Source organism: Netta rufina (genome assembly GCF_964035555.1).
Source record: "Netta rufina genome assembly, chromosome: 17".
NCBI lineage: Eukaryota > Metazoa > Chordata > Aves > Anseriformes > Anatidae > Netta > Netta rufina.
This window is the reverse complement of record NC_140141.1, coordinates 3,405,390-3,419,372: the sequence shown is the minus strand read 5'-3', so window position 1 is coordinate 3,419,372 and position 13,983 is coordinate 3,405,390.

The following is a 13,983-nucleotide window of genomic DNA, read 5'->3' as shown; positions in this document are numbered from 1 at the left end:
TTTTCCATAAAAATACCATTTTCAATGGTTAAAAATGGTTTATAAAAATGGTAAAGATATAATTTTTAATTGCAATTCTCCTCCATCAAGTAAAGTCAGTACTGAGTGCCCATAAAGTAGTGAAGGCTTTTGTGAAGTGGCTGCCATGCTTCAAAAATGAAGAGGAAGGAATACAACATAGATTCTTTGCCTGGTTATTTCTGCCGCATTAATAAACGCCTCAATGCTCTTTTGTCTAACCCCGAAGCAGATCTCATTAGCTAACACCTTCCACCAGTCAAAGACAAAGGTTAAATCCCAGGATGGATGTGTGGGCCCACATGAAATTAATTCTGACCCTTTGCAGTCTGAGCTTTGTCCTTGGAGGCCTTGGGGGGTGGAACAATAGCTTTGTGCCCTTGTTCCCAAGGGCTAGCAGAGCTCTGGTACTGATTCAGCAGTCTCTCTTGGTGAGGTTAGGATGATGGCAGAGTTTCATAATCAACTCTTAATTGCATACTAATTCTGAGCTTGGGAGCTCTTTATTTTTTAATAATACCTTCCTGTTTATAAGTACACTTTAGGTGCCATATTGCTGCAGAATACTAATTCACTTGAATTCGTAATTGCTTTCCTCCTCTGAGACTGGAAATGAAACCTAAGTCTGGAGTAGATTGTCCAAAGATTATTTTAATTAAATAATGGAGACATCTCAGGTGAGATGTGTTTAGTCTCTGATTGTCTTTTTAAGTGGAGAGTAGTTTATAAAGAATTTGAGTTGGGAGAAAAAATGAAGAATGGACTCTGATGTGGTCTATGGTCAGTGCACAGCTGTGCAGATACTAGACTTTTCTTTGCAATCTTTTTTTATAAATATATATATATATATTGGGTTTTTGTTGGGTTTTTTTTGGGGAGGGGGGCGGTGGGGTAGCATTTATGTGCTTCCTTCTTTTTACAAACAGGAGAGTAGAAGACCTTCTATTGTGGAAGTTTTAGGTTTTCTTTGCCTCAAGTTTGAGGCAAGGCTGCTGGCAAAAAGGGGAATTATGAAAAGAGATGTGAAATTAATTAAATTGACACTTCAACAAAATACCTAAATCATTGCAATTCTCAAAGCAGCAGCATAAAGCAAGGTTGTGATGTTTTGCCAAATATTATTTTTTATGAGCAAAAAAACCCCTAGAGGCTAGGTTTGATACAGTATTTTGAGGGGGAGATATTTGTTTAGCTGCAAGCAGCTTGGACATCTTTCTCCTTTCCTGTATCTGTCAATAAGGAACTGCTCCTGGCATGGCATTTTTATTAATGAATTATTAGTAAGATTTGAATTCAAAATCTGACATAGCTTGTTTGTTTTCTTTTTAAAAATACAGAGCATGCTATAAAACTCATACAAATCCCTTCCAGCTCTTTAAGGATCCCAGATGTTATTAATTAACTATGAAGGATCTGTAATATTTACATATTAGATCCTCTGTTTACATGTTGTTATCTCCTTTCCTATATCTTTCTTCTCTCTGCTTTTAATTTTGAGTAATTGACTGAAGCTGGTGTGCTTGTTAACACCAGGAATAAATCTCCCTGGATTTGAGGAAGAAGGGAATTAGGAAAAAGATGAGAAACAGAAGGTACAGTCTTACAAGTCAGTTTGTGTGTTGTCTTTTTTTTTTTTTTTTTTTTTTTTGAGCTGCTGTTTCGGTTTGTGTTCTAATTTCTTAATAACTATTGAACACTATCTTCTATAAGCAGTCTTGATGATGAAATTTTGAAACCATTGCTCTTGCTTAGGGTAAGCATCTGTTGGATGAAACTCGCTCCTGTGCAAAGGAATTAATGTAAGGGTTCAGACATTCAAAGCAGGGCATTAGAAGCAGTTGGCTCTTAACACTGGCCTCATGTGCTGGGATGAATTTTATCCATGTTTCATATATTTACAGTCCTGGACATGTCCTATAAAGTAATGAGAAAAATGGCCCACATGGGAAAATGTTATTGACTGTTTCCTCTGCCCTTCAGTGATAAATACTGCATGACTGTCTGCTCATCCTCTGAATTAAAAGAACAATCCAATATCCATTTTGGTTTCTACATTGTGTGCCAGTATGACAAGCTCTTTCCTAGTCTTCATAAAAAGCAAAATCCAGAGAGGTTTCTTCTGAACACTGGATGAGAAAATAAGAGTAATACCTTCCATAGAAAATCTCTTGTGTTAAGCTGTTGTATATACAGTTATGATTTTCCTTTTAATTTGATAGTGGAGATGCTTTCAAAGCCATTCACGTAGAAAGAATTTTATACCTTGCACATCTTTCTACCATTAAGATCCCCAGGCCAGCCCATGAAAAATGTAGGCTGTGAAGACTTGGAAATGTTTATTTTGTCTGCTTGCCCGTTTGCAAACCATGCTGCAAAATCCTCACCTACAGACATGCTCTCTTGGAGATTTTCAGAAATATATTGACAGTACAAAGCAAGATTCATAGTTCCAAGCCCCAGTTCTTAGCTGCAAGCGATTTTTTTCCTTTAGAGGAGCCCTGATGATCTCCATGAGCAAAATCAATGCAATTAAATGTTTATTTTCCCCAGAATATAGGCAGTCTAGTTAGTCTTAAACCAAATATTTTTCTTCCGGAACCCCCTGCTGTAATTCCACTGCTCTGTGCAAACAATCCAGATTTTATACCTTAACACTTTAACATAAAATTTCTCCAATTATTTCCACACCTTGAAGCACCAGCAGCTGAAAATAAACAGGGCACTGGCAGGCTTTTGTTGAAACCCACCATCTCGTGATTTCACGGCTTATGACATTGTGTTTGAACTGCGCTTGTAAATTGTCACCAGTGGGTTCCTTTGGGCAGGGGACCGGATTGACCGCTTGGTTCCCTGCTTTGATACCCAACTGTGACCCCTGTATATTCTCCTTTTAATGTTCCTTCTCCTGAGTTTAATACATGCTATTATGCCATTCTGGCCAAGTCCTTAATACCATCCCTATTGATTTCCAGGAAATAAATGTCAGATGAGGTCTGTATGTCACTGTGATCCAGCTCTCCTCCACATGCTGGTTAGCTCAGGTGAACAAGAGACTCTCAAAACAGAGCTGGGAAGGAGCATAATAACAGCATGCTTTGTGGCCTCTTCTTCTCTTAGGAGAGACAAAAGTAATGCACGTAAATGATCAAACCCTGTACAAACACTGAAGAGTGTTTCAATACCGTGAAGTAGGTGTGGGTTTTTGGAACGCTGCTGGGACTGCGGGAGGTGATACTGTTCATTCTCACATATGGCAGATTCACCTGGATCCCACTGTACTGCACCGCTGTGTTTGCACAGGTCCAGCTGATGAGATCTGATTTATTTCTTGCAAATCAGCCCAAGGAGAAAGCATCAACGCATCAATCTTCCATTTTGCATCTCATTATAGCAGAATTTTATTAAAACAGAAATATTCACAATCCCTTTCCTCACTATTATACATTGGCAACTTTGGAGGTACTGATTTACTGCCACTGTGATTGCGGTCCTTTCTTCATGAAATACAGCAGCTGGCAGAGCCTAGGTATGCATTGCACTGGTATAGCTGATCCATTTTATGTTAACTACGTGTCCTAATTTTATGTCCACTGATCAGCTTTTGTTTATGGCATTAGACTGAGGCTTGCCCTACTGGATCCAGGGAGCCCTGTAGCCTTTGTCCTGCCACATTTTCCCACAACATGTCAACAGTGAAGTGGAAAAAAAAATCCATATACTTAGTAAAGCAATTTCAAGTCTATGTAATAAAAATGTAAAAGCTAAAACAAAATCCACATAAAATGCCATGTTGCACTTCTGGAGTCCACGGGGAAACGTATGCCATATATTTATTACACATACATTTCATTCTGTAATTCAAATACAAATATGTAGAGATAATAGCAAGAGAAAATACTTCATCTGTGTTAAATCACAATGTGTTGTTTGATAAGGACAAGGACTCAGCATTACTAGGTGAATTTTTAACAGCAAACTCTTATTTGGGGAAAAGTTAGTTATAGGAGAAAGAGTGGACTGTAACAGTAATATCGGGTTAGTAGTATTTCTGTATCTTGAGAGTTTGTAAGGCAGAATATGATGTGCTTCTGTATTATACCATGGAAAAATAAATAACCAAGAAGCTTAAAAATAAGTTTGATTTCACTTAGCATAAATATTTCTGTTCTCCTGAAACTGTTTTGCAGACTATAGCAGTACTGAGAAAAAGTTGTCTTCTGTTCTTTTCAGCTCATATCTGCTCTTGGTTTTGTTGTGGAAGGGAGGTGTGGGGGGAGTAGCACAGGTGCTGCTTTTGAAATAAATTCATTGCTCACCTTAGTTAAGTTTGGCGTTTTCCGTTTTCTTTCAAGACCTGAGGTTCATTATGCAATTCCATTTTAATTAGTACTTTTATAATTATTAAACTATGCAGACATGATTTGCAGAACTTGAGGATATCTGGGTTTGTTTCTTTTTTAGGTACTTAAAAATTTTAATGCCATCTTCTTTGTGGCCATTGTGGTATCTGGTATATAAGGAATAAATGTGCCTCATGAAATGCTGAAGAGTGGGAGTCTGGCCAAAAGGCACAATTCACTGCAAAATATCCTTGAGGAGAGAAATTGGATTATTTAATTTAAATTAATTCACCTAATGCCTGTCATGCAGAGCCTTGCTAAAATTCAGCATAATCATTTCATGTACAAGATGTGTGTCAGACAGGGGACCTGATTATTAAGTAGGAATTTGCCTGTAACTCCAAAGCTTTCAACATTTTTTCTGGCATCTTGCTTGTGCCTGAATACACCTGAATGAGGATTCAATATTTGGAAGAGCGGAAGCCTGGAGATTCCTTTCACCTTTGGCAAGAACTGGCTAAGCTCCAAACTGCCTATTTAGTGGTTGGTTAGCTTTATTTACTGTCTCCGTCAATAAAGCATTTACAGCCACTGGTTGGCTGTTTGCTTGAATTGTTTTAAGCAACTGTATTATTATTTCTCTTCTTGCAATGGGGAGCCATTCCCAGTTCTCCAAACCCACACATCATCGTTGTCCTATGCTATGCAAATAGCAGTGCTTGGGCCTGGTCCTCCCCTACAGCCACAGCAGCAGCACGTTAGACATATGCACACACATTTTGTAGCAGTACATCAGCAGACCTTGACCATTGTATCAGCCATTGCATTTGCAGTACTAAACAGCAAGAAGCATTTATAGTTAATAATTGTATTTTATTATAAGACTAGCAGTTACAAAGACAGACGGTTTCTCCAATACTGCCAAAGCTGTTCCATCTAATGAGAATGTATTGCCATGGCAACCAGTGGCATTCAGTTGTTGTTTTTTTTTATATATATTTTTAAAGTAATTAAACTCTCTAAGTCAATTTGCCCTTACTTGTCAGATTAGGAAATGGTGTTTATTGCTTTCTGCTGAAGCAGGGAGGTAGTTGGAGGGCCAGCAGGACTGGAGCTACTGCAGGAGACATCAGGCCCTTTTTTATGAATTATTCGTTTTCTAATCTGTGGAAGGTGTGGGAAGGCTCAGTGATGGCTTCTGAAACCTTGCGTTCCAAAAGGATCAGTGGGGTGCCTGCTAGATGAGGGCGTATATTTAAATACAGAGGCTTTATGTGACTAGGTGAATGTACAAAATGCTGTCAGACATATGTGTGAACGTGATACAGGAAAACAATATCTGACAGAAATGTGAGTGAAATGAGAGAGACGGCCCAGATTCCAGCTCTGATATGGCAGATTTGTTTACCAGCCTTCATATGCTATAGAACACGAAGTCTGCCTCCAAGAGACATGAAGGCCTAGGAACCTAATGGAGGGAAGGGACAACCCCAGTTGACTCTTGTAAAACACTGAGCTCTAAAAAGTACCTAATTCCCTTTTTTGTCACATGCACAGAAATTACTGGCTGCTCAGATCATTCTCTACTCAGAGCAAGCTTTGAGGATACCCAGAACAAATAGGCCAGTGACACGGTGGGATGGAAGAGAGAGGCCCATCTCAGGCCTTCTTTGATTTTGCTTGAATTTCCTGAAGTTACTGTATGCTTTCCCCCTTCTTTGTCAAACCACATCTTAAAAACTACAGCTGTCAGACACCAGATCTTAAGAGGTTTATTTTAGCTGCACTCTGCTTGTGCCCTTTAGCACAAAGAGGAATGAGTCTACAAGAAGGACATAGAGGTGCTCGAGCGAGTCCGGAGAAGGGCGACAAAGCTGGTGAGGGGCCTGGAGAACAAGTCCTACAAGGAGCGGCTGAGGGAGCTGGGCTTGTTCAGCCTGGAGAAAAGGAGGCTCAGGGGTGACCTTATTGCTCTCTACAGGTACCTCAGGGGAGGCTGTAGCGAGGTGGGGGTTGGCCTGTTCTCCCACGTGCCTGGTGACAGGACAAGGGGGAATGGGCTTAAGTTGCGCCAGGGGAGTTTTAGGTTGGATGTTAGGAAGAACTTCTTTACTGAAAGGGTTGTGAGGCATTGGAACAGGCTGCCCAGGGAAGTGGTGGAGTCACCATCCCTGGAGGTCTTTAAAAGACGTTTAGATGTAGAGCTTAGCGATATGGTTTAGTGGGGACTGTTAGTGTTAGGTCAGAGGTAGAAGACCCATGAGTAAAACTTTGTCATGTTTAGTGGCTGAAACTGGAAACCCATTTTACTTCAGATGTGCCTGAATGCCAGATTTCAGTTTTTCATACCAAAGCGGAGTTGGAGATGAGTAGTCTTAGTTAAAAAGGAATTTTTTAATTGTGATGCTACTGAACTACCTTCCTTAAAATAAAAATAAAAATGAACTTATTTAACTTATTTTTCCTTTAACTGTACATTTTTCCTGATACTTAATGAATAACTTTGTTCAAATTTTGTGATATTTTTGTTTTCAGAGGAGATACCGGATTTTGAGAGATTGGTGGAGGAAAAGGGGAGTTTACAAATACATCTCTGAATTTCTTGTATTTGTACTTGCTTCCCATCATGTGTCCAAAGGCTTACCCATACATCCACAACCTACGCCATTTGTTTCCTTCTCCCCTCCTCACATGTTTTAATACACAAATGGAGCTCTTTCAAGTAGGTGATGTCTTTGGATGGAGAACCCTAAGGGGTTCTCTGGGTGTCTCACTTGAAACCAGTAGAAATGTCTACTGTGTAATTAGGCCAATCTGCTAAATCCAGGTGCCTTTTTAATGTGCTCTTCTGAATATGAAGCGTTTTGTTGATGAAGTTCCCTGAGACAAATCAGAGCTTACAAATTGTCTTCAAAGTACATTTGCTGCCTTCCTGAGCAGATAAATAATGGAGCAGGAGAGCAAGCTGCCACCACATTTTCCTTCTTCCTTCCTTCAGAAGCCTGGCTAGATGATAAGAAAGCAAGAGTGCATTTGCCATGTAGGCTCGTATTTCTGAAAGTGAAGAATCTCACCTCTACACCCTCTCAAAACTTTTGGGGAGGTAGGGATGGGAGAAACCGTCTGCAGTGGTTTAGTCCTGTTGACTCTTGCTACAAGAGTGCACCCTCAGTAAGTTCACAGATGACACCAACTTAAGTGTGTGTGTTGATCTGCTCGAGGGTAGGAAGGCTCTGCAGGAGGATCTGGATAGGCTGCACCAATGGGCTGAGGCCAACTGTATGAAGTTCAACAAGGCCAAGTGCCGGGTTCTGCACCTGGGGTGCAATAACTTCAAGCTGAGCTACAGGCTGGGAGCTGAGTGGTTGGAAAGCTGCCTGGCAGAGAAGGACCTGGGAGTGATGGTGGATAGTCGGCTGAATATGAGCCAGCAGTGTGCTCAGGTGGCCAAGAAGGCCAACAGCATCCTGGCTTGTATAAGAAGCAGTGTGGCCAGCAGGGCTAGGGAATTGATTGTCCCCCTGTACTCAGCTCTGGTGAGGCCGCACCTCGAGTACTGTGTTCAGTTTTGGGCCCCTCACTACAAGAAGGACATGGAGGTGCTCGAGCGAGTCCAGTGAAGGGCGACGAAGCTGGTGAGGGGCCTGGAGAACAAGTCCTATGAGGAGCGGCTGAGGGAGCTGGGATTCTTCAGCCTGGAAAAAGGGAGGCTCAGGGGCGACCTTACCGCTCTTTATAAGTACATTAAAGGAGGCTGTAGAGCGGTGGGGGTTGGTCTATTCTCTGGTGACAGGTCGAGGGGCAACGGGCTAAAGTTGCACCAGGGGTGTTTTAGTTAGGATATTAGGAAGAACTTCTTTACTAAAAGGGTCGTGAGGCATTGGAATGGGCTGCCCAGGGAAGTGGTGGAGTCACCATCCCTGGAGGTCTTTAAAAGACGTTTAGATGTAGAGCTTAGGGATATGGTTTAGTGGAGGACTTGTTAGTGTTAGGTCAGAGGTTGGACTCGATGATCTTGAGGTCTCTTCCAACCTAGACAATTCTGTGATTCTGTGAAGACTGGGAGCTGGCATCATCAAAATGTTGCATATCCCTCAGCTATTAAAATGGGGAAAGGTATATAAGAAGAAAACAATGATAAGAGCTGCAAATGTAGAAGGATGCAAATCAGGAGTGAAATATCATGTAATTTGACGGCAATGGGGAAAATACTGGGAAATCTATCCCATCTGTGCTCTTGGTGTTAGGAAGGCAGCGAGAGCTGTTAGGAAGTCACAGAGTATGAACTCTGGGTACTTCTATGCAAAAGCTACAGTAATGAATTCCAATCTTGCCTGAGAGCAATTTTTAAGATAAGTGCAAAGGAGAGTTTGGAGTATTGATTTCTTTAAAAAACAATAAATTGGAGTGAGTTGTTAAAAATAAGTGCTGACTGGAACAGTTCACATTAAATCAGTGCACAGGTAAAGAGGGGCAGGTTCAAGGGGGGAGTATATCAGAATTGAATTTTGGTTCCTGTAATCACTACTCAGTAGGGTCACTCCTTCTTCCATTCAGTTCCCTTTCCTCTGCCTCCTTCACTGTAGTAACCCCTGTGGATAGAGCTCCAATTAATAAAACTTACCTTTATGTATGCATTATCATAATACAAAGGCTCAAGGGGCACACAATCCCTTCATGCCTGAGAAAATTTAAAACTCATGATCCTCCTGGGATGCTTGCTGGGAAATAGAGAAAGGGAATAAAGGACAATCTAACATTTCTGCTGAATGATGGCTACTCTTTGCAAAGTACTGTGAAGCTTGTTAGATTCTGAACATTTATGGGAACCTTATTGCTATTAGATCCTGTGAAATGACTGTAATTAAAAATGCTGGTCCTTTTACAGGGAAGATCTGCACTGCATGCTAAATCATTTTCTTGGAGGAATCTGGGAGAAATTATAAATCTGATCAGTACAATATGAGCAAATGACCAGAAATACTTAAATTGCCAATACCTTTAAATGGAAAACACTGCTAATGCCAGCTTCGAATGCACAAATACACTCTCCCTTTATTCTAGGGACACAACTGCATGCTAACTTACTTTATTAATAATATTTTTTGTTTATTATTTGGTCCATCACATGCACCTAGAAGGCTTGGGCACATCCTAGCACATGCAGTACAGTTTCTATAGAAAGTCAACTACCAAAATATGTAAAGGATATAATGACAGAGTCAGTTAAAGAGAATGGGGTGAGGGAAAAGTCAATGGTCCAGTAATGCAATTAGGGCAGAGTTATAATTAGTGATCAAAGCACTCCAGCTTCCTATAACCATTGCCAAGTGCTCTTCAGCATGCCAAAAGGAACAACTGTACGCCAAGATTTGTTAACAACTTAGTGGTGTTGGAGGATTTTTATACATGCACCCTCTGCACATTCACATATCATACAAGTTGTTGTCCATTAACCAGATTTAATAATGCTTAGCAGAAGTGAGATTTTCATAAATAATCACTTTGGAGTGCTAAAGGGACAAATGACAGGACAATCACATTAAATAACAATTTTTTTTTACATTTTGGCCTTCTGAATACAGATTATAGTAACTTCCAGCTGAAATATTTTTCCTGGAGTGAGCACAGTAAGGTAATGCCTAAGGCCTGGAGGAGGCCAAAGGTGCCAGAGATGCTGGCTCACAATGCTAAGTGACTAGGTATCAGGAAATTTTTGTACCCCCCAAAAAAAAAAAATATATATATATATATATAAAATGAAGAATACTAAATGCCTATTTGGCTAAGGCAGGTTCACAACAGATAGCATGGAATGGTTACCCACAGACTTTTCTTTTTGATAAAAGCTTACATGTGCACAAGGCATCATCATTTCCTCATTTGGAATCATGTGTTGAGTGAGAGGTCAGCCACAGCTTTACTTTTTAATTTTTATTTTGTTCAGTATTTCATCCAATTTTGTGTGAATCTAATTATGTAAGTCCCAAATGATTGTGTGTGGGTATTCCTTTTTGGTTTTACAACTTGACTTCATGTTAAATACTAGTCTCAAAAAACATTGTAAAAGAATCTTGTAGAAGGTCTTCCTTCCCAATACTGAAACACTCCTAGAGTCATTCCAAAGTGACTCTTTGTGTACTTTTTTTTTTTTTTTTTTTACCAACGTGAGATAAATTTCCATAGGGACAAATTTAATTAAGCTAACAATCTTGCTAAGTCATGTAGTTACTAGCTAGTAGATAAATAAAATGAACTCAGACTTATTTGTTATTTGTTCTCAGTCTTTAATCACCCAATAGTAATTCCATAATTGAATTAAAGTACTTAACCATTCTAATGCAAATTGACTGGGTTATAGCTCTTCAATGAGTAAATTATTGCAAATCTGGTACCCATGATATCAACATTATTCACTTACAGTTAATTTATCTTCATATTAGTTGAGCCACTTTTAATTTATTCCAGAACTGGATGTTTTTGGTTTTTGTGTTGTTTTGTTCGTTTGTTTGTTTGTTTGTTTTGGTAGAGATTGAAAATTAAGAACTTGGATTAAAAAAAAAAAAACTTTATTTGTTTCTGTGGTGGTTGTTGGTGTTTGGATTTTTGTTTGTTTGTTTGTTTGTTTTTTCCTATAAAAAGGCTAAAATATTTCTGACAAGAAAGGATCTAGGAATGATCCAGATCATAGCAGCAGGCCGGCTTCCACTGCAGTTTTACTAAAGCACAAACAAGTGTACTGTAGGCAAGAATAATGTTGCAAAATATCTCAGAAGGAAAACAAGAGCCCTTATCAAAAAATACTATTCATTAATAATTCCTTTTTAATGGTTAAAAAGAATACAAGTGCTTGTCTGTAGAGAGGAATTGTCTTCATTAGGAAGGCAATTTAATCAGAGCAACTACTTATGACTTAACATGATATTTTACCAAACATGCACTACTTAAAAACATGTTTATATGAGTTCTAAAATAATAACTAGGAAAAGTTTACTGGAGAAACTGTACATAGACAAATCTATAACTGCACATTGCAAAGACTCATGAATTTAAAAGTCAGCAAGGCAGGAATTAACTTCAAGTGCAAGGTCAACTTATTTGCTAGTTAGAACAGGGTAATCGGACAAGCTAGAAGTGCTGGGGATTTTGATGTGAAACAGGTTAAAATGGAGATTTTCACAACTGATAACTAATTATCATAAATTAGCATTTGGTAAGCAGGTGCTCTTACCATATAAAAGGAGGTGGTGGATAGATAGTGCTTTTCCTGCTGTGTGGCTTATAGGATGAAGAAGAGTTTTTGTTTAGAGAGAAGCCTTCTGAAATTACAGAGAAAGGTAACTTCTTTTTGTTAGATTCATTGTGCTTAAAAGGCCTCGACTTTGTCTCATAGAAGTAAAATAGTGCAATGCTTCAGGGAAGCTTGCCTGTAGGGTGGCAGTGTAACGGAGAGGAGGCAGAGCTGAATTTCTGAGGGAAAGAAGCAGAAATTGTTTTTGCTAATTCTGAAACAGATTTCTTTGTTAAGAGACAATAGGTTAGCTTTGTCCTTCCTGTGTTCTTTCAGATCTGTCTGATGTACCTGTCTGCTAGCTGGCTTAACCAGACCAGTTTGAGGCTCTGGAGGAGGAACTGGTTGGCGGTCCAGGTGGCTGCTGATGGGAGACTGCATGGTGATTTTTTGACCCATTGTTAGATTAGGACTCAAGATCTCCTTAGGTTCTCCTGTTCTTTCTTTGGCATCTGAATTTGTAACAGTCTCTTCCATGACAAAAATCCCTCCCATATGATTGCTCAATTATCCTTGTCTGTGCTAAGTCTACAATGAGTCTAACAGAAGCCTGGAATGAGATTCCAAATGCTTTTGCAGCTATTAGCAGCATCTATAATACCCTTACTTGTTAAACTTTCAGAGTTGTAACATGTTAGTTTCTGGCATTTTTGACAGTGACAAATAAATACCAGGCACAGTGGGAGCTCAGAGCACATAATGGCTTACTTGAAAGAGTTTTACTCAAGGTTAGAAATTAAGGTTACCATCAAAGGCAGCTAATTGGATTGCAGGGCTTGTTTCCTCTTTAGGAAACATCAGATGTGCAAATCCTCCCATGCTTATGCTTGCCACGTACTAACAATTAAAGCTTTTTACCTGAAAACACCAGACAGTTGTATGCAGAGAGAGGGAAAATCTTTCTTTTTGTGGAATACTGGAGAGAAAATGATGGGTGATACTTGATTAGGGTAACAAATGTACAGGAGCTGGAAAACTCACCCTCTGCTTTATCTGGATATTCTAAATGAAGGGTTTAATTTGGAAATGTTGTTACAAATCTGTCTGGACTCTAACTCTCACTAACCTCTGGCACTTTGAGTTTCTGCTAATGAGGTGCTATTTATCAAACTACTCAGCTATACGTTCTTTAAAATGGCTCTGCTGGTAATATGATTATTTGATTTTCAGACTGTCACCTCTGCAATCTCTGATCATTAGAATTACCTTCTCTTGTCATTTGCTTTCACTTTGCAGGTAAAAAACATAATTTCTGTCTTGATAATGGATATGTGTTGGCTTAGCCCAGAATGTCCTGATCAACACTTCCTGGAGCATGTGTTCTTTTCTATCATATATGAGAACGAAGCATATTTCACATATTTAGTATTCCTATAATCTTTAGGCTTGGATTTTTCTGAAGATGTTAGTCCTGTGACCTTATCTGAATGTAACAGCAACTTCTGGAGTGGGATTGATGGGATGTGGGTGTTAAGCATCTCCCAGAACAGTGGGATGCTACCTGTTAAATGTTTTCTTCTATTGCTTCAGCATGTCTGTAACATGTAGAGATGTGTATCATGTATTAGCAAATTTGCTAAATCTCAGTGCTTCTGTTAGGAAAGCAGAAAGGTGTTTTCTGACCATCAGAAGAATGAGGTTCCAAAAGTCTCACAACTGTAGTGGGGCAAGCAATCTAAGTACTTGCAAACTGCAAGTACTTATGGTGAAACAGTAGAGATCAGGGAAAGCATCAGTATTTTATAAGGAAAGAAAAGCATAAAAGAAATGCATGCTTGTTGCAAGTCTTAGTATCCCTTTCCTAATTGTCATCACACTTTACCATCACCACCTGTTATTACTGAGGAAAGCAATGGTGATATCATGGGCTATTTGTGACTGTGGCTTAGTGTAATTAAGAATAATGATAACATAATAATAATGGTCTTGTACTGCAGCTCAGATGTCTCTAGGCAGTGGAAGTAGGATGGTAATTCCTAGTCATTTAATGAAAAAATTGTTGCTTGGGATCTGCAAAGGGAGGGGAAAGAGGCTAGGAAAACTGTTGTAGTCAGAAAAATCTGATGCAATGTGTTTAGGATGTGCCAAATATGTTTCTGGGAACTGTAAAGATGGTTATATTTAACAGAACATTAGCATGAGCTGTAAAAACAGATGTTCTCCCTCAAGGACAGTGATGAAGCATTAATTACAGGTAGAGATGAGTTTAAATGAAGACTGGAAAAGCTGCTGCTACTGGAATCTTTTCTTGGTAGAGCTGATTTATTGTAGCTAACCTTGGAATACAAGTTCTAATGAAGATGAACCTTGAAACCAGGCAGGTAAATGTATTGT